The 27,666-nt window shown below is 40.7% G+C and overlaps 2 pseudogenes; one reads left to right on the top strand and one right to left on the bottom strand.

Annotated features, from left to right (window-relative positions):
- The window catches only part of LOC134302895 (uncharacterized), a 657,104-nt pseudogene that overhangs the window by 158,158 nt on the left and 471,280 nt on the right, over window positions 1-27,666 (bottom strand).
- LOC134336171 (zinc finger protein 850-like) lies at window positions 750-26,424 on the top strand (annotated as a pseudogene).

Below are 27,666 nucleotides of genomic sequence, written 5' to 3'. Positions count from 1 at the left end.
TTTCAATAGTTTAAATACTAAAGAAAAATAATATTTTTTAAATTGAGTTTCTCTTTTAAATAATTTAAATATATTTATTTATTATTGTCCGCAAAAGTTCTGTCAACTATGTTACTAACAGAACTCCACTCAGCAACTCAAAAATGGTTTGTTCTAAAACTATGTGACCAGCATGACATGATATCATTTATCTCTGTAGAGGGCATATTGAACAAACTGTGGTGAATGTTCTCTTATTTTAAAAAATATTTTATCTATAATAGAACATTGTCAATGAGTATATTAATTGACTGTCAACTATGTTACATAAATTGTTATGGTTACAATTTTTTTTATAATTTTAATTCAAATGTATGTTCAAATTAAACGTTATTCTGTTCAAGAAATTACATGTGGTCAGCCAGGCAAGGTCTACCACTGAAGTTATGGGTCAAAATAGGGAAATTGTCAAGTATGTTACCTGTCAACTAAGTTACCTAGTAGTCTACATCTACTGTCCCTTTAAAATAAAATAAAAAATAATAGTAATGTTTAAGCTTTGCAACTAGTGGATATGTTACACTAAAGGAATATATTAACTTGAACCACTGATTGTTCTGTTGAGAAAGAACATTGTTTTTGTACTTTTTGGTGATGTGAAATGTACCCCAAATTATAGAATGACCCATATACAAGTGTACAGTCAAATAAAGTACATCTATCTGTCTGTCTATTAGATGTTTGATAATGCAGTCAGAAGAAGAGGGACACACTAGCACCGTGGATCTTCTATTCCAGAAGAAAATAATAAAAGAGGAAGAGGATGAAGATGATTTCTTCTGTAAGTAAATGTGAAACAATATGTTTCTTTTTACCAGACAGTGTGGTACAGTACAGTATGGTACAGTACAGAGTCATACAGTACAGTGTGGTACAGTACAGTGTGGTACAATACAGTGTGGTACAGTACAGTGTGGTACAATACAGTGTGGTACAGTACAGTGAGGTACAATACAGTGTGGTACAGTACAGTGTGGTACAATACAGTATGGTACAGTACAGTGAGGTACAGTGTGGTACAGTACAGTATGGTACAGTACAGTGTGGTACAGTACAGTATGGTAGAGTACAGTGTGGTACAGTATGGTACAGTACAGTTAGGTACAGTATGGTACAGTACAGTGAGGTACAGTGTTGTACAATACAGTGTGGTACAGTACAGTGTGGTACAGTACAGTATGGTACAGTACAGTGTGGTACAGTACAGTGTGGTACAGTACAGTATGGTACAGTACAGTATGGTACAGTACAGTGTGGTACAGTACAGTATGGTACAATACAGTGTGGTACAGTACAGTATGGTACAGTACAGTATGGTACAGTACAGTGTGGTACAGTACAGTGTGGTTAGTATTGGAGTCACTAATCAGTGGAAATAATAAGAGAATGTGGATAGTGGGATTAGAACCTGTACTGTACTGTACTTTCCTGTACTCTTACCCTACAAGCCAAATTTGGGACAGGGTTGTTGTATGTCTATTGGGGACAGGTCAGGACTGCAGGCCAGTCCAGTACCTGTACTCTCTTCTTCCACAGCCACGCCTTTGTAATGTGTGCAGCAGGTGGTTTTGCATCGTCTTGTTGAAAAATGCTGGACGTCCCTGGAAAAGACGACGTCTTGGTGGAAGCACATGTTGCTCTAAGATCAGTTCTCACCTTCTCACCTTTTTTGGAAGGTGTTGCAGGCCTGAAATTCCAGAGTGGATGTATTTTAACAAATAAAAATGTAGTTGACCATTTACTTTAAAACACACACTCTTACAGTCTAGTTGTTGTGTTTCTTCTTCACCTTTCAGGTGATGGAAGCTTAAACCCTGTGGAACATGTTGCCTCTGAGGGACACCTCTCCCCAGAAAACCAACAGTATGAAGGTTTCCAGATAACGCTTGTGAAAAAGGAAGAACCAGAAGATAAAGAGGAACTCAGTAAGAGTGTTTTATCTGTATATTTTATGTTGATGAAGGTTTATTTGTGTCTGAATTTCTTGTAGGATTTTGTGACCTAGTTTTGCTCCAGGAATTTAAATTGTATTATTGTACTATTGCTACTAACACCACCAACATCAACAAGATCAACAACACTACTATTTCTACTACTAATTATTATTATTATTATTATTATTATTATTATTATTATTATTATAATTCTTATAAAGAAGTGGAAAGTTAAGAATGTTGAGAATTTGAATCTGTTATTGCCCAGCTTAAGTTGAACTTTTTAATCTGCGTTCAGCAGTGTACCCAGCTGTACCCTTGACCTGCAGATCACCTTGGGAATTTGTTTGATATCAGTGAGTTAGCATGATAGTTTAGCTTGACATTTACTCTGTTGTTGCTGATGATGCCAGCAGTGTCTTTGTTTTCCTCTCAGTTTTTACTGTCTAGTCTCCAGCTGCAGCAACACCCACCACCATGAAAGAAGGGTAGCAGAATGTCATGCACCCTTTTCTTTTCACCTCTTTCCTCTTTCTTTGCAGGATTCACTGCTGCCTCCTAGGAATCTCATATGTTTTAGCAGTCTCCTCTCAGTCTGAGTACATTTAGTGTCTCAAAATCAACAATATAAACAAGCAGTAGCTTTCCAACCAAGTTCTTTTCACTTACTGTGTGTTTATCCCACACAAGGCACACAGGGACAGTTAACACAGTCACTCAGCTACATAACCTTAGTGTTGTATTTGATTCTTCACCTTCGTTTGATTCCCATATTAACTTCACCATTATGATTTTACTATTATTTTCTGCTTCAGAACTGAACAACGATTCCTCCTGCTCCTCGTATCCACGTTCCTCTACAACCCAAAATCACTTCCACAATCACATCAAGAGCTGCAACCATGATAAATATGAGACTCTGGTGAAGATTAAGACTGAACATGAGGATCTGACGCCCACCAGAAGCTCCAGTAATCAGCAAATGTCCTCTGGTACTGTCAGCATTAACACCTCTCTCAGTCCCACACAGAAAGAAAGAAACGTCTGCTCACAGTGTGGGAGGAGCTTCAGGTTCCTGAGCACTATGAAAATACACCAGCGCATTCACACTGGAGAGAAACCGTACCAGTGCTCACAGTGTGGGAAGAGTTTTAATAAACAGAGTAATCTTAAAGAACACCAGCGCATTCACACCGGAGAGAAACCGTATCAGTGCGTACAGTGTGGGAAGACTTTTAACAAACAGAGTCATCTCAAAGAACACCAGCGCATTCACACCGGAGAGAAACCGTATCAGTGCTCGCAGTGTGGGAGGAGTTTTAATCATCAGAGTCATCTGAAAATACACCAGCGCATTCACACCGGAGAGAAACCGTATCAGTGCTCACAGTGTGGAAAGAGTTTTAATAAACAGAGCACTCTTAAAATACACCAGCGCATTCATACTGGAGAGAAACCGTATCAGTGCTCACATTGTGGGAAGAGTTTTAATAATCAGAGTAATCTGAAAGAACACCAGCGCATTCACACCGGAGAGAAACCCTATCAGTGCTCACAGTGTGGGAAGAGTTTTAATAAACAGAATCATCTCAATGAGCACCAGCGCATTCACACTGGAGAGAGACCGTATCAGTGCTCACAGTGTGGAAATAGTTTCAATCATCAAAATCATCTCAGAATTCACCAGCGCATTCACACCGGAGAGAAACCCTATTACTGCTCACAGTGTGGGAAGAGTTTCAATCAACAGATTCATCTCAAAAGACACCAGCGCATTCACACCGGAGAAAAACCCTATCAGTGCTCACAGTGTGAAAAGAGTTTCAATCAACAGAGTAACCTCAAAATACACCAGCGCATTCACACTGAAAATAAACCTCATCAGTGCTCAGATTGTGGAAAGAGTTTTAAGCATCAGATTCATCTAAAAAGACACCAGCGCATTCACAGCGGAGAGAAATAGCTTAAATTGTCAGATTCAACTTAAAAGGCACCAGCAAATGCAGACGCATCAGTGCTGACAGTGTGGAAAGAGTTCATTTTCTTTCATGAGCAGAATCTCCAACCTTTTTTAAAATCCACACGCTGTTTACGTTGGTGAATCCTTCAGCCTTGAGGTGAACTTGCGTCTTTGGATCAGTTGAACTTTTACATAAAACGTTTCCCCATGAAAATATTGCTATAAAAATGTACATTTCAGTTGACACTACTCACACAGTCATCGCTAATAAAGAAATTATAATCTTTATATTTCAAAAATGAATCTCTTGGTTTTCCATCACCTTATGGCAGATCTGTTGTAGTGGTTCCCCTGACCAACTGTTCTGTCAACATAAGGTAAGAGTTTGGGGTACTCCGGCATCAGATCTGAATACAATTTCACAAGTGAAGTGGACATCACATTTGAAATATACACTGATCAGGCATAACATTATGACCACCATCCTAATATTGTGTTGGTCCCCCTTTTGGTGCCCCATACACATCAGACTGTGATGCACTGTGTATTGTGACACCTTTCTATCAGAACCAGCATGAACTTCTTCAGCAGTTTGAGCTACAGTAGCTCGTCTGTTGGATCGGACCACATGGGCATCAATGAGTCTTTGCCGCCCATGACCCTGTCGCCGGTTAACCACTGTTCCTTTCTTGGTCCACTTTTAATAGATACTTATACCCCACAAGAGCTGCAGTTTTGGAGATGCTCTGACCCAGTCATCTAGCCATCACAAATCCTCACGCTCGTCCATTTTTCCTGCTTCTAACATCAACTTTGAGGATAAAATGTTCACCTACTGCCTAATATATCCCCCCCACTAACAGGTGCCGTGATGAGATAATCAGTGTTATTCACTCCACCTGGCAGGGGTCATAATGTTATGCCTGCTCGGTGTATAATTGTAATATAATATACAGTATAGCTGCCCAGTACCGGCCCTGATTCAGAAACATACACTGCAGAAAATTTGATTAGATTAGATTAGATTCAACTTTATTGTCATTGTGCAGGGTAAACAAGTACAAAGCCATGAAATGCAAGAGCATCTAACCAGAAGTGCAAGATAGAGATTATTTACATATAATACAGTTATGTGACCAGATAGTGAAATGAGGAGACATATAAGAATATTAACAATATTTTAAACAGATAATGATGATTGTACAGTGTATAGACTAATATGTATTTACAGAGTAATGGAAGGTAACTAAAGTGGCTACGTGAATGGCTAATGAATGAGAATAAATAAAGTATATAAGTATAGCAGATATATTCAGTACAGTGGACCCTTGACTCATTAGTTAAACCTATTTTCCCCATAAGAAATAATGTAAACAGAATTAATCCGTGCCAGACCTCCCAAACCCCCCTTTACCTAACCTCTCTAATGTCTTAAATGCTCTTTTTTGTTACAAATACAAGAATATTTCCCCTTAAATCTTAAATTGTAGAATATACATTCCTGTAATAAACAATAATAAACAACAATACACAGTAGTACTGTACTGTACATTATACAACAGGTAGTTCCGTCCTTACAATGTGATTGGTTGAGAAGCGTTCTAAACGTGCTGATATTGGTGATAACAGCGCGGTCTTTTCACACCACAATGGTATTACTCCGCTGACGCATTGCCATTAACGACAAGCTTCATGCACACAAACGCGCACGCAGGCAACACACACTTTATTCCCGATCGCGTTTTAAATCCGTTATCTGATATACAATCCAGTGCACCGTGTAGGGAACATAACCAATTGTCTAATTCACTATCTAGTGCACTATGTAGGGAACATATATCCATGATCTGATACACAATCTAGTGCACTATGTAGGGAACATTAATGTGTTTGTAACGCGAACAGTTAGTTAAGCCAGTTAGCAGCTCCTAGTAGTTCTGTTTTCATCCATAAGCCTTTGGTGTGTGCGAGAGGTTTTTTTATTTCTTTTTTTCCCTTCGGAGGTTCTTGTTTTCTTCTTCTTCTTGTTCTTACTTCCCTGAAATGAGTTTTTGCAACTTGGGATGTCTGCTTTGTAGTGTTAAACTTTATATTAGTTGTGGAACTACTTTTTGGCGGAAGGTATTGTCAATATTAAAGCATATTTAATATGAAATTCAGGGCTTCTTTGATTTATTTTCTTTCTTTATTTTGTAAAAACTGTTGTATAAAAGCAATAGAACACTCAAGGTCGTGTGTTATCGCGAATAACATCACGGCTGTGATGATCACAGCCGTGATGTTATTCGCGATAACACACTCCCTCTCGTGTTCTATTGCTTAATAAACACACATCACATTTCAGTACAGTACGTGTTCTGTATCATACATCATAATACATTTCCTTCTTTTTTTATAAAATGTATCTACCAGAAACAACAATAACTCTCATATTTCTCTATTATTTCCTTCTTTATTTCAGTAGTGTTGTATTTTGTAGGTGTAATTGCACAAAAGAAAGAATACTTTACTGAGCCGAGTTCCTTCTTCTCTCTCACTCACTGTCCCCTCTGTCTGATACACAGTGACAGCTTTTCTCAGCACTGCGCTTTCTCTGCAGCTTCTTTTGGGACATTTTAATATTGAATTTGACAAAATATAAAGAAAACACTGGAAAAACACCATCCACTGTAAACAAACATTCGGACAGTGGATGGTGTTTTTCCAGTGTTTTCTTTATGACGTCACGTCTTTCGCGAACTTCTGTTCGTAATCCGAAATGTTTTCTTACGTAAAGTTGAAAAAGATCATTCGTAACCCGAAATGTTCGTATGGTAAAACGTTCGTAAATCAAGGGTCCACTGTATATACATTATTGTTGTGCTGGTGTAAGTAGTGCAATAGTGCCATGTGCAAATTTGCAAAATACTGATGATACATCTGTAAAAAGTGCAGAGTTTAATGTGGTACAAAGTGCAGCAGTGATATTTTTACATCAGTGAGCTAGAGTTTAGCAGGGTAACAGTCTCAGGAAAAAAAGCTCTTCCTGAGTCTGCTGGTACAAGAGTGAAGGCTCCTGTAATGCCTGCCAGACGGAAGCAAGGTGAAAAGTCCACAGTTAGGATGAGAAACATCCTTGATAATGATCCTCGCTCTGCCCAAAATCTACATTTTAGCAAGTTAAAACTTAAATACTGTTTACAAATTTTGTCTGCCTTAAGGATCAGTCTTATTTAGATATTTTTACAACAATTCCAAGTAATCAAACAGCAAAAATAGCAAAAATAACAGCTAAACAGAGGGAACAATACCTCTTGGTATTGGTTCAAAGACTCTGCAACAAATATCCACATGATAGCAGTTATACTCTTGCTGATCTAGTTTTGATTTGGTTTGATATTACTGGATGTTGGGTTGTTGGATAGGATTTAGTGAAAATTATTACATTTTAAATAGCAAATTATATTAAAGAGCAGATTATTAAAGCTGAATGAATGAATGAATGAATGAATAATTGAATGAATGAATGAATGATGTGGTGTCGAGATCAATACTTTTGCTGCACTCCAATAGGGGCGCTAATAAACCTGAACGGTGTAGATGAAGCTTCAGGAGCTGATGTGTTTGTACTAAAGTGAATCATCTGTAAGTATAATATAGATTCATTTTTACACTTTCTGGGTACATTCTAATTAATAATAAAACTAGAGTTTATAATAAAACATCACTGTTGGGATTTGAGGAGCTTTAACTCTCTTCTCATTAAACACTCAAACTGCTAGCTGCTTCGCTAACTGTTAGCATAACACATGATTCAGTACTGATGAACCGATTCATTTAAACCGATCCTGCAAAATGAATCAATTGTTAATTGATCGGAACAAGATTTTGGATCTGTTTGCTCAAAAATCTTTTACAGAAGAAATAAAGTACATTAATCTGTCTGTCAGATGTTTAATAATGCAGTCAGCAGAAGAGAGACACGTCGCTCCTGTAGATCTACAACATGAAGGATTCCAGATAAAAATAATAAAGAAGGAAGAAGATGAAAGTTACTACTGTAAGTAAATATTGGGCAAGATGCCCTTTTTACCAGACAGTGTGGTACAGTACAGTATGGTAAAATACAGTGTGATACAGTACAGTGTGGTACAGTACAGTGAGGTACAGTATGGTACAGTACAGTGTGGTACAGTACAGTGAGGTACAGTATGGTACAGTACAGTGTGGTACAGTGAGGTACAGTATGGTACAGTACAGTGTGGTACAGTACAGTGAGGTACAGTACAGTATGGTACAGTACAGTGAGGTACAGTGTGGTACAGTACAGTGAGGTACAGTGTGGTACAGTACAGTATGGTACAGTACAGAGTGGTACAGTACAGTATGGTACAGTACAGTGAGGTACAGTACAGTGTGGTACAGTACAGTGAGGTACAGTACAGTGAGGTACAGTACAGTATGGTACAGTACAGTATGGTACAGTACAGTGTGGTACAGTACAGTGTGGTACAGTACAGTGAGGTACAGTATGGTACAGTACAGTGTGGTACAGTACAGTATGGTACAGTACAGTATGGTGCAGTGTAGTACAGTATGGTACAGTACAGTATGGTACAGTACAGTGAGGTACAGTACAGTGTCGTACAGTACAGTGTGGTACAGTACAGTATGGTACAGTACAGTGTGGTACAGTACAGTGTGGTGCAGTACAGTGTGGTACAGTACAGTATGGTGCAGTACAGTATGGTACAGTACAGTATGGTACAGTACAGTGTGGTTAGTATTGGAGTCACTAATCAGTATAATAATGTGTGGATAATAGATTAGAACCTGTACTGTACTGTCCTGTGCTGTTACACTCATGTCTGGATTCAAGTGATTGGAAAACCAAAACCACAGTTTTGCTTTTTTTCCAGTTGTTGAGTTTCTTCTTCTTATATTGATGAAATTTCAGGTGAAGGAACCTCAATCCCTGTGGAACTTGTCTCCTCTGAGGAAGACCTCCCCTTAGAGGACCAGCAGCATGGAGGTTTCCAGATGAAGCCTGTAAAGAAGGAAGATCCTGAAGATAAAGAAGAACTCAGTAAGACATTTTTTCTTGAGCAAAATAACATCAACATAAATATTAACACATTTACTAACAATCTTTATTATTTATAATGTTATCAATGTATTTCATTATTTTCTGCTTCAGAACTGAACAAGGATTTCTCCTGCTCCTCGTGTCCATGTTTTTCTACAACTCAAAATCACCTCCACAATCACATCAAGAGCTGCAACCATGATAAATATGAGACTCTGGTGAAGATTAAGACTGAACATGAGGATCTGACGCCCACCAGAAGCTCCAGTAATCAGCAAACGTCCTCTGGTACTGTCAGCATTAACACCTCTCTCAGTCCCACACAGGAAGAAGGAAACGTCTGCTCACAGTGTGGGAAGAGCTTCAGTACCCGGAGGAGTCTCAAAATACACCAGCGCATTCACACCGGAGAGAAATATTATCAGTGCTCACAGTGTGGGAAGAGCTTTAGGTTCCTGAGCACTTTTAGAAGACACCAGCTCATTCACACCGGAGAGAAACCGTATTCCTGCTCACAGTGTGGAAAGAGTTTTAATAAAGAGAGCACTCTCAAAACACACCAGCTCGTTCATACTGGAGAGAAACCGTTTCAGTGCGTACACTGTGGAAAGATTTTTAATAAACAGTTTAATCTCAAAAGACACCAGCGCATTCACACTGGAGAGAAACCGTATCAGTGCTCACAGTGTGGGAAGAGTTTTAATCATCAGAGTAATCTCAAAGAACACCAGCGCATTCACACTGGAGAGAAACCGTATCAGTGTTCAGAGTGTGGGAAGAGCTTTAATCAACAGTGTGTTTTCAAAAATCACCAGCGTGTTCACACTGGAGAAAAACTGTATCAGTGCTCACTGTGTGGGAGGAGTTTTACTCAACGGAGTAATCTTAAAATACACCAGCGCATTCACACTGGAGAGAAACCGTATCAGTGCTTACAGTGTGGAAGAAGCTTTAATCATCAGAATCATCTTAAAATTCACCAGCGCATTCACACCGGAGAAAAACCCTATCAGTGCTCACTGTGTGGAAAGAGTTTTATTCATCAGAATCATCTGAAAAGACACCAGCGCATTCACACTGGAGAGAAACCCTATCAGTGCTCAAAGTGTGGGAAGAATTTTAATCAACAGTGTGTTCTCAAAAGACACCAGCGCGTTCACACTAGAGAGAAACTGTATCAGTTCTCACAGAGTGGAAGGAGATTTAATAAACAGAGTGATCTCAAAAGTAACCAGCGCATTCACACTGGAGAGAAACCGTATCAGTGTTTACAGTGCGGGAAATTTTTTAATTTTCAGAATGTTCTTAAAACTCACCAGCGCATTCATACTAAAGCGAAACCGTGTTAGTGCTCACAGTGCGGAACGAGTTTGTTTGGCGTTTGCTCTGAATGTACCCACAGGCCCTGCAGTCGTCTCATTACTGCACAGTGAGTGAGTGCGTGTGCGTGTTAGATTAAGTGAGCCGGTGTGTTCATGCAGGAGTGTTGAAAGGTTAGGATCTGAACCCACCGTGATACTGACCTGCAGAAAGTGCAAAATGTAAATAAATGAATTTCTTACTGTTTTATGCTCTTAAACATACTGTTACATGTTCTAGGATCAGTGCTAGTACTTAATTTTTTTCCATTGTTCATGCTGACCCCTGTCCCCCGCCGAAAGTGCCAACAATGGGCATGTGAGCATCTGAACTGGACCACGGAGCAATGGAAGAAGGAGGCCAGGTCTGATGAATCAGGTTTTCTTTTACATCACGTGGATGGCCGGGTGCGTGTGCGTCACTTACCTGGGGAACACATGGCACCAGGATGCATTATGGGAAGAAGGCGAGGCGGCGGAGGCAGTGTGATGCTTTGGGCAGCGTTCTGCTGGGAAACCTTGTGTCCTGCCATCCATGTGGATGTTACTTTGACACGTAGCACCTACCTAAGCATCGTTGCAGACCGTGTTCACCCTTTCATGGAGATGGTTCCCTGATAACTGTGGTTTCTTTTAGCAGGATGATGCTCCCTACCACAAAAGGTTTTAAGGAGCACAATGACCAGTTTGAGGTGTTGACTTGGCCTCCAAATTCCCCAGATCTCAATCCAATCGAGCATCTGTGGGACGTGCTGGACAAACAAGTCCGATCCACGGAGGCCCCACCTCACAACTTACAGGAGTTAAAGGATCTGCTGCTGACATCTTGGTGCCAGATACAACAGCACACCTTCAGGGGTCTAGTGGAGTCCATGCCTCGATGGGTCAGGGCTGTTTTGGCAGCAAAAGGGGGATCAACTCAATATTAGGAAGGTGGTCATTATGTTATGCCTGATTGGTGTATATTATACCAGATGCCTTTTGTAGACTTTTGTGTTAAGGCAGGCTAAGAAATTGTTACTGAAGTATAGAAACAACTAATTTATTGTGAAACTACTCTTTGGCAAAGGTATTATCAGTATTAAAGCGTAATCAGTATGTAATTTAGGACTTTATTCATTTTATTTCTTTTTTTGTTTAAATTAAAATGTTGTATAAAAGCAGCAAAACACTTGTGTTATTACCTATAACATTATGACTCTGATGAAATACAGCACTTGTTCTTACGTTGACCACTGTGTTCAACAAAGTTACACATTCTAGCAATAATTAACCACAGCACCTGTGTAAACAGGTTTTATGTCCCCACCAACCCCAGTACCCTAACCATTTGAGTTTGGACTAGGCTCATAAATAGTTTTCTTTAAGCCCAACCATTAAAATGTAACCAAGTTAGGCTCACATTTCTCACGTACTACACGTAGGCAAGGCAAGGCAAGTTTATTTGTATAGCACCTTTCATACACAGTGGCAATTCAAAGTGCTTTACATAAGGAAAAATTAAAAGCATTAAAACATTCCTGAGATCTAGAACCTCAGAAAGACTTCTTGCAAACATTTAGTTACAATTAAGACATCATGAAATTCAAACAAGAGAGATAAAAATTAAGAACATGAAAAATTAAAAGAAAATATTGTAAAATATACCCTACAATTTGGGAAATACGAAATTAAAACAAGAGAGATAAGCAATTAAAACATGAAAACTAAAAGAAAATATAGTAAAATATACACTACAATTTAGAATGTACACTACTCTATAAAAAGAATTATTAAGAGCATGAAAAACTAAAAGAAATATGGTAAAATGAGGGTAATAGCAAAAATTTCGAGCTCAATCATAGGCACAAGAAAAAAGAAAAGTTTTTAACCTGGATTTAAACATTTCTACATTTGCGGAACATCTAATATCTCCTGGCAGTCTGTTCCAGTTATATGCAGCCCAACAGCTAAATGCTGCTTCACCATGTTTAGTTTGGACTCTGGGCTCAACTAGCTGACCTGAGTCCATGGATCTAAGAGATCTACTGGGTTTATATTCTCTAAACATTTCTGAGATGTATTCTGGGCCGAACCCATTCAGTGATTTATAGACCAGTAGCAGCACTTTAAATTCTATTCTGTAACTAACCGGAAGCCAGTGTAGAGATGTTAGAACTGGAGTGATGTGCTCAGTTCTCTTCGTCTTAGTTAAAACTCTAGCAGCAGCGTTCTGAATGAGCTGTAACTGTTTAATGGACTTTTTGGGAAGTCCAGTTAAGAGACCATTACAATAGTCCACCCTACTGGAGATAAAAGCATGGATCAGCTTCTCTAGGTCTTGTTGGCACACTAGACCCTTGATTTTGGCTATATTTCTAAGATGGTAGAAGGCTGTTTTGGTGATGGTGTTAATATGGCTGGTGAATGTGAGATCTGAGTCTATTAGAACGCCAAGATTTCGGACTTGGTCTTTGGTTTTTAGAGCCCGGGAACTGAGGTGCTCACTGACACTAATCCTCTTCTCTTTGCTGCCAAACACAACAATCTCTGTTTTGTCCTTATTTAACTGTAAAAAATTCTGGCTCATCCAGTTATTGATGTCCTCCAGACACTGACACAGTGAATCTATTGGGCTGTAATCATCTGGTGAGAGAGCCAGATATAATGTGTTCCTCCTGCCATGGAACGCTACCTGCAGGTGAGACAAAATAATCACGCAGAAGATCCCGTTGCATTTTTGCAGTGAGTGTTGGGTTGCGTTCCCTTCGTGACTCTACTGGCTTAAAAGCCCCCATCCCGTTCTGTCTCCAGGCTCCATCAACTATTTTGTGGTCAGCATTCTCCCAGTCGGCGAAGGCCGGAGGTGTATATGCCTCAGACTTGCGCTCACGAAGAAAATTGTGGATGCACAGAGAAGCCATCGTTATTTTTACCACCTTGTCTGGCTCCAAGCATATTGTGGACCTGAAAACTCTAAACCTGTTTGCAAGAATGCCAAATGCATTTTCTACAACTCTTCGTGCCCTGGAGAGACGGTAGTTTAGTACCCTTTGACTGTGGTCCATCTGCCTGAATGGATATGGCTTCATAAGGTCAGGCCTTAAAGGATATGCATCATCACCCACAAACATGTATGGCATCATTATGTCAGAATTGGGCAAAGGGTCAGGCAAAGGAAAGTTTAGCAGCCCCTTGTCCATCGCTTTGCACAGGTCAGAGTGAGCAAACAGTCCAGCGTCTGAGACCCTACCTTGGGTACCCACACTTGCATAGATGAACTTATAGTTTGCATCCACAGCAGCCATCATTATCACTGAGAACCTGCCCTTGTAATTGTAGTACAAACTGCCACATTTTGCTGGAGGTTGCACATGAATGTGTTTTCCATCAAGCGCTCCAAGGCAATGTGGAAACTGCCATTTCAAATCAAAGTCCTGGGCTACTGTTCGCCATTCTGCTTCTGTTGATGGTGTCTAGCAAAAGAAGAAAATTAGGAGGTTGAATTTTTGTTTAATTTTACACTGACACTTATTAATATATATATATTCTGTTTATATTACCCCATCAAAATACAGACATTATGACATTATACGTATATTGATGTGTGATTAATGTGTGCTAGTAATGGCAAAATATTTTATTGAACAGCACTCTTGTCTATAATTTAATTTTAGAAAAGTGTACTCCTACTAGTCTGGATAATAACAGATAAATATGCAAATACAAAACTACAAGATACAAATAAATGTAATGATATATACACAATAACATTGTCCGAAATATTTATTGTACTAATTAAAAATAAATGTAGGGTATCTGAAAATCCTAATAAAGTTTTTGCCATAAAATCCTACCTTCAGAAAGTCTTTTTTCATGCACCACAGGTCTCTATAACGATCTGTGAAATAGTGCTGGTCCCAATCCTGTACTGGAACCTGAGGGACTTGAACGATTCACCTAAATATGAGAAATAAAGAATTGCAAATAATACAGAAACTGAAATGTTAAAAGAACACCAAAGAAACGAAAAATAACGAAAGCTACATTATTATATTATGTTTATATGTCAGTCCCACCTGTTGCCAAAGACAGACGCTCTCTCGGAGATATTGCCATTCTCATTTTGGTGTTCTGCTTGATTAAGAGATGTTCAACCTTCCCCAGCAAGAAATCGAACTCCTCCGATGTCATCCTTAACAACTCCCTAAACCCTATCATGCATCTAGTTGGGTGTGAGTCAGGGGCATAATATAGTTTTTATAAGAATACATCGGAACACACACTAGCGTTATAGTATTTGTAACCTTATCGTTTACGCATAACATTATAATTCACATAATAAATAATTACCTGCAACTCTCTGCAGAACAGACAATCCCTGTTGGCCACGTAACCCAATCCACTCCTTCACCCAGATTCTTTTTTTTTTTTTCTTGCTTTTTCGCTGCATATCAGCGCACAAACAACTCGAATCGCTCGCTTTATGTTGACGTCCATGTCTGGAAGGAAAACTCGTCACTTCTCGCGTGTGTTTTCGTGACAAAACGTAGTTTGGGAGACCAGAAAAGCTCGCCTGTGATTCCAGTTGGTGATGGATCGTGTAGTGTGAAACCCCCCTATCGCCGATCAGTCGTGTAGTGTGAAATACACACCGACTGAAAGACTCCCGAGTGCAAGAGATCCAGTCGTGTAGTGTGAACTGTACAGCGACCCGACGACTTGGAAAGTCGTGTAGTGTGAACTTGGCATAACAGGCCACCTGCCAAAATCTTGCCTAGGACACCACATTGAGCAGGTCCAGCTCTGGGAGCACCCGATGAATGAATGAATGAATGAAGTGTTCTCAGTACTTGCACTGCAGTCCAGTAGGGGCGATAACAAACCCGAACCCTGTAGACCAACCAGCTCAATTCAAACAAGAAGAAGAAGAAGCTGCAACAGCTGATGTGTTTGTACTGAAGTGAATCATCTGTAAGTAAAGTATTGATTTATTTATTGATTACACTTTAATTATTAACTACATTCTTATTAATAGTACCATTAAAGTCCACAATAAAACATCACTGTGACGATTTGAGGAGCTTTAACTCTCTTCTCAATTTGAACACACGAACTGCTAGCTGCTCCGCTAACTGTTATCGTGACACATGATTCAGTGCTAATGAACCGATTCTTTTGAATCGATCCAGTAAAATGAATCCATAAGTCGGAACTGATTCGGAGTTTCTTCATTATTAAATCCAACATTTATATATAAACACATCAAGTTCTTTTAGCTTCATTTTATTAGAAGGTTTAACTTAATTCATTGCAAATAGTTTTATATGAAATGAATGTAAATTTATTGTTACACCGAGTTACTGAGAACAGCAATCTGTGGTGCACAATTACTGACAGATGTTCTGGGTAAAATTCCACCCCCTTTCACTTTTCTATCACATGAATGTACACCAGCCTTAACATTAAAACCACCTCCTTGTTTTTACTCTCACTGTCCATTTTATCAGCTCCACTTACCATATAGAAGCACTTTGTAGTTCTACAATTACTGACTGTAGTCCATCTGTTTCTCTACATGCTTTGTTAGCCCCCTTTCATGCTGTTCTTCAATGGTCAGGACCACCACAGAGCAGCTATTATTTAGGTGGTGGAGTGACACTGACATGGTGGTGGTGTGTTAGTGTGTGTTGTGCTGGTATGAGTGGATCAGACACAGCAGCGCTGCTGGAATGAATAGCATTCTAACACGTGCCAGGATGCTCCAGGTAAGACAGGGCTGTGTGGAGTGCTATGGAGATGGCATCCTCTGTGGAACGGTTCCCCCTATAGGCAAACTGACATCTGTCTAAATCGAGTGGAACACTGTCCCTGATGTGCTTCAGGATTAGCCTCTCAAAACATTTTGTGATAACACGGGTCGGTAATCAAGGCAAGTAACAGCTGACTTACAGTAGAGTGACAGTATACGGTCTGAGCAATTAGGGGTTAAGGGCCTTGCTCAAGGGCCCAGCAGCAGCAACCTGGCAGTGGTGGGGCTTAAACCAGTGACCTTAAACCAACCGCCCCAAAGGTTTGCACCATTTGATGTTAACTTAGAGAGCAGGACCTCCTCCTTTCCTCTGTGTTACCTGTACCAGTCTGCCCAAGAAACTGCCATGTGACGAACACTAGACTGTGTCTGTAGCACCTGAAGTTCTGTCTGTCTGTCTGTCTGTTAGATGTTTGACAATGCAGTCAGCAGAAGAGGGAGACGTCCACCCCGTGGAGCTACAGAATGAAGGATTCCAGATAAAACTCATAAAAAAAGAAGAAGATGAAGATGAAAGTTACCTTTGTAAGTAAACTTGTCATAATATACCACTATTTACCAGACAGTGTGGTACAGTACAGTGTGGTTAGTATTGGAGTCACTAATCAGTGTAAATAACAAGAGAATGTGGATAGTGGGATTAGAACCTGTACTGTACCGTACTGTCCTGTACTGCTGCACTTCAGTCTGGATTTTTTAATCTAGATTGCAGGAAATCAAACCCACGACCCTGCATTGCATTCAGTTGTTGAGTTTCTTCTTTTTATATTGGTGGAATTTCAGATGAAGGATCCATAATCCCTGTGGAACTTGTTACCTCTGAGGAAGAGGACCAACAGATGGAAGATTTCCAGAAGAATTCTGTGAAGAAGGAAGAACCTGAAGATAAAGATGAGCTCAGTAGGACATTTTTAAAATCTTGGTCATAACACTTAAGTCACTTTGTATAGAGGAGATAGAGGGAAAGTGGTAACTAGTGGGTAGAGCTTTGGGCTATCAATCGAAAGATTCAGTCACTGTTGGGCCCTTGAGCATCTTTCAGGTCAATCTGGGGTAGAATAAAGTCTGTCGTAGCGCTTTTCCACCAAAAGAACTCTGGTTCTGGTTCTTAAACCGGTTCTAATTAGGTTTCTTTGAACCTTTCTTTGAGATTAACTGTGGGGATTTGTGCTGTTGTTACAGATGTTGGTTTCTATGTTAAAAGCATGGATCAGCTGTTGGTGATAAGAAGACGTGACGTGTTTGTCTCAGTTGTTGTTTCCTTTAGTTCATTGGTGTGAGAAGCGTTTTGTGCTTCGCTCTCACCGCGACTCTCGGCACTAATAACCGATTTGCTCAGCGCTCCACTTGAGCGATAAAACACTAAAGTTCCACGACACGAACTAACATCTGTGTGAAATAACCATCAAAACCAGTCTAACAGCTCCACATGTATCTGTGTTTAACTGGATTTACTTCACGTGCTGGTTCTGCAGCTCCAGGTTCTGAATCCACAAAAAGCTTCAACTAAATAAAACGTAACGTGGCTGGTGAATTGGTACATGGCCAGTCCTTCTCACCTTCATTAGTGTCCAACTTCTCTTACACCAAAACTCATATTTATCTTTATTTGTTTCTGCTTCAGAACTGAACAAGGATTTCTCCTGCTCCTCGTGTCCACGTTCCTCTACAACCCAAAATCACCTCCACAATCACATCAAGAGCTGCAACCATGATAAATATGATGCGCTGGTGAAGATTAAGACTGAACATGAGGATCTGACGCCCACCAGAAGCTCCAGTAATCAGCAAACGTCCTCTGGTACTGTCAGCATTAACACCTCTCTCAGTCCCACACAGGAAGAAGGAAACGTCTGCTCAGATCTGCTCACTCTAAAAACCCACCAGCGCATTCACACTGGAGAGAAACCGTATCAGTGCTCAGAGTGTGGGAAGAGCTTTAATACACAGAATAATCTCAAAGTGCACCAGCGCATTCACACCGGAGAGAAACCGTATCAGTGCTCACATTGTTCGAAGAGTTTTAATCAACAGAGTCATCTTAAAATCCACCAGCGCATTCACACTGGAGAGAAACCGTATCAGTGTTTAGAGTGTGGGAACAGTTTTAGTCGTGAGAGTGTTTTCAAAATACACCAGCGCATTCACACTGGAGAGAAACCCTATCAGTGCTCAGAGTGTGGAAAGAGCTTTATTCAAAAAAATAATCTCATCATTCACCAGCGCATTCACACGGGAGAGAAACCGTATTTTTGCTCACAGTGTGGAAAGAGTTTTAATCAACAAATTGAACTTAAGCAGCACCAGCACATTCACACTGGGGAGAAACCATATTACTGTGTACAGTGTGGCAAGAGATTTACTGTTCAAAGTACTTTAAAAAGACACCAGCGCAGTCACACTGAAGAGAACCCGTATCAGTGCTTACAGTGTGGAAAGAGCTTTAATCAACAAAGTAATCTCAAAACACACCAGCGCATTCACACTGGAGAGAAACCGTACGAGTGCCCTCAGTGTGGGAAGCGCTTTAATGAACTAAATCATCTCAGATCTCACCAGCCCATCCACACTGGAGAGAGACCGTATCAGTGCTCACAGTGTGGGAAGAGTTTTATTCAAAAAAGCAATTTCATAGTACACCAGCGCATTCACACTGGTGAGAAACCCTACATCTGCTTACACTGTGGAAAGAGTTTTAATCAACAAATTAAACTTAAAAAGCACCAGCACATTCACACTGGAGAGAAACCTTATTATTGCTCCCAGTGTGGAAAGAGTTTTATTGACCTGGGTACTTTGAAAAGACACCAGCGCATTCACACTGGAGAGAAACCGTATCGGTGCTCACTGTGTGGAAAGAGTTTTAATCAACAGACTCATCTCAAAAGTCACGAGCGCATTCACACCGGAGAGAGGCCGTATCCGTGCTCAGAGTGCGGGAGAAGCTTTCATCAACGGAGCGATCTTAAAAAGCACCAGCACATTCACACAGGAGAGAAACTGTACCAGTGCTTGCAGTGTGGGAAAAGCTTTCATCGACACACTCATCTCAAAACACACCAGCGCATTCACACCGGGGAGAAACCCTATCAGTGCTCACAGTGTGGGAAACGTTTTAATCGACAGAGTAATCTGAAAATACACCAGCGCATTCACACTGGAGAGAAACCCTATTACTGCTCACAGTGTGGACATCAGTTTGCTCATCTATCAACACTCAAGAGACACAAGTGTGAGTGAGTCCGAGTGAAATCTAGTGTTTATACTGATGTTGTTCTGTTCTGCCCCTAAAGGAACTGAACTTCAATAGTTGCTTGTTATCATTGTATTTTATATTATAAATGAAATTAAATACTGTAAACAATAGTAACGTTGCAGGTTTATAATAAATGAATATAATTGCATGATTGAATTGTTTAGATTTGTTTCACTACAAGCTATTGTAAGTACTTGTGGATTACTGATACCCTGCTAAACACATTTCCCATTAAAACCCCATTATTAATCATACACAATTACCTGTCATGGTGTTTGACATTGAGCCTGAACTGATGAATCTTGTGTAACCTGTAACTACCGTTCCCGTCATGAATGGAGCCAACGTGTAAAACATGACGTTAAAATCCTAATAAATAATTTAACCTCTGCTTTTTCCCCTCTTGTGTAGTTTTTTTTTCTTGGTTCGTGTTTGGAGAACCTGAGACTCCCAAAATGACTCTTGATTCAGTCTACTGCAACCATAACATTAAAACCACCTCCTTGTTTTTACACTCACTGTCCATTCTATCAGCTCCATTTACCATATAGAAGCACTTGTAGTTCTACAATTACTGACTGTAGTCCATCTGTTTCTCTACGTGCTTTGTTAGCCCCCTTTCATGCTGTTCTTCAGTGATCCAGCCAACAGCGCCCCGTGGGCAGCGTCCTGTGACCACTGATGAAGGTCTAGAAGATGACCGACTCAAACAGCAGCAATAGATGAGCGATCGTCTCTGACTTTACATCTACAAGGTGGACCAACTAGGTAGGAGTGTGGAATAGAGTGGACAGTGAGTGGACACTCTGATCCAGCACAACACACACTAACACACCAGCACCATGTCAGTGTCACTGTAGTGCTGAGAATGATCCCCCACCTAAATAATACCTGCTCTGTGGGGGTCCTGACCATTGGACTACAGTCAGTAATGTAAGTGCTTCTATATGGTAAGTGGAGCTGATAAAATGGACAGTGAGCAAAAGGAGTACCAATGCTGGGGAATAGGATTCAGTGTAACTTATTAAACATAGTGAATTATAATGAAGAGCACCACGACCTTGATCAGGATGAATACAGCTGAATGAATAAATGAAGTGTTGATATCAGTTCTCACACTGCAGTCCAGTAGGGGCGATAACAAACCTGAACCCTGTAGATCCACCAGCTCAGTTCAAACAGGAAGAAGAAGCTGCAGCAGCTGATGTGTTTGTACTGAAGTGAATCATCTGTAAGTAAAGTATCGATTTATTTATTGATTACACTTTAATTATTAACTACATTCTTATTAATAGTAACATTAACGTCCACAATAAAATATTGCTGTGATGATTTGAGGAGATTTGACTGCCTTTTTCTTTAAACACACAACTGCTAGCTGCTCCGCTAACTGTTAGCATCACAGATGATTCAGTGCTGATGAACCGATTCGTTTGAACAGTTTCAGCGAAATGAATCAATTGATCGGAATTGATTGAGAGTTTCTTCGTTGTTAAATCTAACAGTTTCATATAAGGGGGAAGGGGGGGGGGGGGGGTCGTCGTTTCAAAATCCTCCACACGTTCTCTATTGGGGACAGGTCAGCACTGCAGCCGGGCCAGTCCAGTACCTGTACCCTCTTCTTCCACACCTCCATACCATGACAGACCCTGGTACTGACACACCCCCATACCATGACAGACCCTGGTACTGACACCCCCCCATACCATGACAGACCCTGGTACTGACACACCCCCATACCATGACACACCCTGGTACTGACACCCCCCCATACCATGACAGACCCTGGTACTGACACACCCCCATACCATGACACACCCTGGTACTGACACCCCCCCATACCATGACACACCCTGGTACTGACACACCCCCATACCATGATACACCCTGGTACTGACACCCCCCCATACCATGACACACCCTGGTACTGACACCCCCCCATACCATGACACACCCTGGTACTGACACACCCCCATACCATGACACACCCTGGTACTGACACCCCCCCATACCATGACACACCCTGGTACTGACACCCCCCCATACCATGATACACCCTGGTACTGACACACCCCTATACCATGATACACCCTGGTACTGACACACCCCCATACCATGACACACCCTGGTACTGACACCCCCCCATACCATGACACACCCTGGTACTGACACCCCCCCATACCATGACACACCCTGGTACTGACACACCCCCATACCATGACACACCCTGGTACTGACACCCCCCCATACCATGACACACCCTGGTACTGACACCCCCCCATACCATGATACACCCTGGTACTGACACACCCCTATACCATGATACACCCTGGTACTAACACACCCCCATACCATGATACACCCTGGTACTGACACACCCCAATACCATGATACACCCTGGTACTGACACACCCTCATACCATGACACACCCTGGTACTGACACACCCCCATACCATGACACACCCTGGTACTGACACACCCCATACCATGACACACCCTAGTACTGACACACCCCCATACCATGATACACCCTGGTACTGACACACCCCCATACCATGATACACCCTGGTACTGACACACCCACATACCATGACACACCCTGGCTTATGAACTTGTTGCTGATAACAGTCTGGATGTTCCTTTTTGTCTTTGGTCCAGAGCACACGGTGTCCATTTTTTCCAAAAAAAGACCTGGATGTGTTGCAGGCACGAAATGCAGGAACTGATGTTTATCAATAAATGAAATGAAGTTGAGATTTTCATTTGCATTTTCCAAACTGTCCCAACTTTTTCTGATTTGGGGTTGTATCATCAAACAGCGTGATGTACATTTCCTGGACAGATTTTAGTGAGATAATGATCTTTATAAGCAGTGGTTGCTGACAGGTCTTGATTGCCCTAGAATGTTCTGGGTAAAACTCCACCCCCTTTCTGTCTGTTAGAAGTTTAACAATGCAGTCAGCAGAAGAGGGAGACGTCCACCCTGTGGATCTACAGAATGAAGGATTCCAGATAGAACTCATAAAAAAAGAAGAAGATGAAGATGAAAGTTACCTTTGTAAGTAAACATGGTATAATATACCACTATTTACCAGACAGTGTGGTACAGTACAGTGTGGGGTCACTAATAATATAAAACACAAATAATAAGAGAATGTGGATAGTGGGATTAGAACCTGTACTGTACCATACTGACCTGTGCTGCTACACCAAACCAAACCCACGACCCTGCATTCCATTCAGTTGTTGAGTTTCTTTCTTCTTATATTGATGGAATTTCAGGTGAAGGATCCATAATCCCTGTGGAACTTGTTAACTCTGAGGAACACCTCTCGCCAGTAGACCAACAGACTGAAGGTTTCCAGGAAAATCCTGTGAAGAAGGAAGAACCTGAAGATAAAGATGAACTCAGTGAGTCACTTTGTATAGAGGAGATGGAGGGAAGGTGGTACAGTGGTGTTCAAAAAAATAGCAGTCCAACACCATTAACCTGATGAATCACTGTTTTTAGTAGAAGTGATATTTCTACATTTCTACTTAGCAAATAATTTACTTGAAAGTGTAGTAGAGTAATGAAAACAAAACAAACCCAACAATTAGAACATGCATGCCGCTCATTCTGAGTAATTGAAGCATTGATTTAAAGGGGCTTGTTCAAAATAATAGCAGTGAGGAGTTCAATTGGTGAAGTCATTCATTCTGCAGAAGAACGGGTGTCAATTTTGTCCCTTATTTAAGGTAGGAGGGGGGCAAATGTTGCACAGGTTGGTCATAGCACATTTCCTTCTGAAATACTGGGTAAAATGGGTTGTTCCAGACATTGTTCTGATGAACAGCGTACTTTGATTAAAAAGTTGATTGTAGATGGAAAAACATACAGAGAAGTGCAGCAAATTATGGGCTGCTCAGCTAAAATGATCTTAAATGCCTTAAAGTGACAACCAAAACCTGAAAGACGCAGAAGGAAGCGTGGAACTACTGTTCAAAAGGATTGAAGAATAGCCAAAATGGCAAATACCCAATGATCATCTCCAGAAAGATCAAGGAACATCTGAAGTTACTAGTGAGTACAGAAGATGATTAAGTGAAGCCAATTTACCAGCAAGAACTCCTTGCAAAGTCCTGTTGTTAAGAAAAAGAAAAGTCCTGAATGGGTTAACATTTACCAAGGAACACATTGACTGGTCCAAAGAGAAATGGCTCAACATTTTGTGGACTGGTGAAAGCAAAATTGTTCTTTTTGGGTCTAGTGGCCGTAGACAGTATGTCAGACGACCCTCGAGCACTGAATTCAAGCCAAAGTTCACTGTGAAGACAGTAAAGCACGGTGGTACAAAATGATGATATGGGGATGTTTTTCATACCGTGGTGTTACGCCTATTTATCACATACGAGGGATCATGGATCAGTTTAAATATATCAGAATACTTGAGGAGATCATGTTGCCCTATGTCGAAGAAGAAATGCCCTTAAAATGGGTGTTTCAACATGACAATGACCCAAAACATCTTGGTTACAGACAAACAAGATTGAGGTAATAGAGTGGCCAGCCCAATCCCCTGACTTCAGTCCCAGAGAGAACTTGTGGGCTGACATCTGAAATGCGTTCTTTTGAGGCAAAACCCAAAATTGCAGAAGAACTGTGGAATGTCGTCTAATCATCCTGGACTGGAATACCTGTTCAGAGGTGCCAGAAGTTGGTCGACTCCATGCAACACAGATCTTGGAAACAATTGTTCTGCCACTAAATATTAGTTCAGTAATTTAAAGTAAAGTGAAACCTCAAACATTTTTTTCAGTTTATAGATACATTTTTTGAGTTTTTAAAGAAAAATGCTGCACTGCTATTATTTTGAACAGCCTAATATTAATTTTTCTTAATTTTCTGTAAAGGATGAACACAAACTGGCAACATTTTGTTAATGTTTTGATTTAGAATTGAAAGTGTAGTATTTTCAGTGCATTTGCATTTATGGAAATAAAAGTTATTATAATGACTTTGTGCTTTATTCTCTTTTTTAAAATCACTGCTATTTTTTTTTGAACACTACTGTACATAGTGGGTAGAGCTTTGGGCTATCACTCGAAAGATTCAGTCACTGTTGGGCCCTTGAGCATCTTTCAGGTCAATCTGGGGTAGAATAAAGTCTGTAAAGTCAGTGTATAGCAGGATGACTCTGTAGTGTGTTTACCTCTAGGTGCCTTACCCTGGGATCACCTCCACAATCACATCAAGAGCTGCAGCCATGATAAATATGAGACTCTGGTGAAGATTAAGACTGAACATGAGGATCTGACGCCCACCAGAAGCTCCAGTAATCAGCAAACATCCTCTGGTACTGTCAGCATTAACACCTCTCTCAGTCCCACACAGGAAGAAGGAAACGTCTGCTCACAGTGTGGGAAGAGCTTCAGCTCCCAGAGCACTCTTAAAAGACACCAGCGCATTCACACCGGAGAGAAACTATACCAGTGCTCACAGTGTGGGAAGAGTTTCAATACGCAGAATGTTCTTAAGGTACACCAGCGCATTCACACTGGAGAGAAACCGTATCGGTGCTCACATTGTTCGAAAAGTTTTAATACCAGTAGTAATCTTAAAATCCACCAGCGCATTCACACCGGAGAGAAACCGTATCAGTGTCTGGAATGTGGGAACAGTTTCAGTCGCGAGAGTGTTTTCAGAATACACCAGCGCATTCACACTGGAGAGAAACCCTATCAGTGCTCACAGTGTGGGAAGAGTTTTAATAAACAGAGTGATCTCAAAAGACACCAGCGCATTCACACCGGGGAGAAACCATATCAGTGCTCATGGTGTGCGAAAAGTTTTATTCAAAAAAATAATCTCATCATTCACCAGCGCATTCACACGGGAGAGAAACCGTATTTTTGCTCACAGTGTGGAAAGAGTTTTAATCAACAAATTAAACTTAAGAAGCACCAGCGCATTCACACTGGAGAGAAACCATATTACTGCGTACAGTGTGGCAAGAGATTTACTGACCAGAGTACACTAAAAAGACACCAGCGCAGTCACACTGGAGAGAAACCCTATCGGTGCACAGAGTGTGGAAAGAGCTTTAATACACACAGTCATTTTAAAAACCACCAGCGCATTCACACTGGAGAGAAACCGTATCAGTGCTCACAATGTGGGAAGAGCTTTAATGAACTGAATCACCTCAGAACTCACCAGCCTATCCACACTGGAGAGAGACCGTATCAGTGCTCACAGTGTGGCAAAAGTTTTATTCAAAAAAACAATTTCATAATACACCAGCGCATTCACACTGGAGAGAAACCCTACATTTGCTTACACTGTGGAAAGAGATTTAATCAACCAATTAAACTTAAAAAGCACCAGCACATTCACACTGGAGAGAAACCGTATCACTGCTCCCAGTGTGAGAAAAGTTTTATTGACCAGAGTACTTTAAAAAGACACCAGCGCATTCACACCGGAGAGAAACCCTATCAGTGCTCGCAGTGTGGAAAGAGTTTTAATCAACAGAGTCATCTCAAAAGTCATGAGCGCATTCACACCGGAGAGAAACTGTACCAGTGCTCAGAGTGCGGGAAGAGCTTTAACCGACACAGTCATCTCAAAACACACCAGCGCATTCACACCGGAGAGAAACCCTATCAGTGCTCGCATTGTGGGAAACGTTTTAATCGACAGAGTAATCTGAAAATACACCAGCGCATTCACACCGGAGAGAAACCGTATTACTGCTCACAGTGTGGACATCAGTTCACTCATCTATCGACACTCAAGAGACACAAGTGTGAGTGAGTCGGTGTGTTCAGGTGAATTGATGCTCAACTAGTGTGAACTTTGATAGTTGCTTGTTTTGATTGTGATTTTGCATTAAATTAAATTAAATACTGTACACAATTACGTGTTGTAGGTTTGTAATAAATTAATATAATTGTAATGTAATAAGTCAGTATGATATTTTTATTTTTAATAATGAATTATGTATCTTATGAATGTAAATCATTTGTTGTCGTTAGTGTGGCTACAGAGCTGAAATAAAATTGTTCAGATTTGATTTTACTACGAGCTGTTGTACGTGACTGGGAAAAGATTTCCCACCTGTTGAGAATCGTAAAGGACTTTTAATAGTTGTAGTTTAAGCATCAAGGTTTTAATTGATGGTTAGTTATTGAATCTGATACCCTGCTAAACACAAAGGTGTTAAAAGTTCAAAGGTTATCATTAATTCATACTCATTATAATACACCGATCAGGCATAACATTGTGTTGGTCCCCATACACAAACAACTGTGCTGCTCTGTGTATCCTGACACCTTTCTATCAGAACCAGCATGAACCTCTTCAGCAGTTTGAGCTACAGTAGCTCGTCTGTTGGATCAGACCACACGGGCTCCGTTCGTTTCTCCGCACCGTCAGCCATGTTTTTTTTTTTTTTTTCTGTAAGAGAAGAGCTGCCGCAATGAATGCTAGGATTGCCTTGATCACTAAGGATGCTTGATCACTAGCTTTTCGAACACACCCTAGCTGCGTCCGAAATCGCATACTTACAGAGTCTGTACTAGATTGGAGGAAGTATGCACCACTCGGCCGGTAAAAAAAGTACATACTTTCAGTACAGAAGTATGCAGTTTGCACACAACACCGCTACGTACTACATCCACCATCTTACCAACGTCAAGTGATGACGTGATGACGTAATATCACCATAGTTACAGACTCATTACAAACCCCACTCGCCAAAATTTCGGATATTTATCGTCTTTTTGTTATTTATTCGTCTTTAAAATTTGTATTTTATTTATCTTACTCACACTTGTAAACAAAGGACTCTTCGTTTTCCGCCATCTTTCTTGTTTCTTATTCCGCTTCGAATGCCTACGCAGCTCCAGTTGCATTATGGGATACATTAGCGGACCACAAGTGTGCATCGCTTGCATAGTCAAACATGGCTGCCCAAGAAGTAGGTCATCCGGGTACTTCTCGCGTACCTTTTTGTGTATACTGTGTATTCGGACATACTAACCGCTCTCGCGTACTATTGAATATGGAAATATGCGATTCCGGACGCAGCTCCTGTAGACTCGCTCCTCTCACATCTTACATGCTCACCTTACTCCTTCCCTCCTGCTCTGCTGGGTTTACTTTGGTACCGTCATGTTGTTATGCTGTTATAATTCTAACACACATCGGTACGTTGGTAGGCATTGGAAGATTGTACGTTTTTGAATACTTTGCTTTGCAGATACAGAAATAGGGTCAAT

Source organism: Trichomycterus rosablanca, chromosome 2, assembly GCF_030014385.1.
Source record: "Trichomycterus rosablanca isolate fTriRos1 chromosome 2, fTriRos1.hap1, whole genome shotgun sequence".
Classification (NCBI taxonomy): Eukaryota; Metazoa; Chordata; class Actinopteri; order Siluriformes; family Trichomycteridae; genus Trichomycterus; species Trichomycterus rosablanca.
This window is presented reverse-complemented; position numbering and strand designations above follow the sequence as displayed.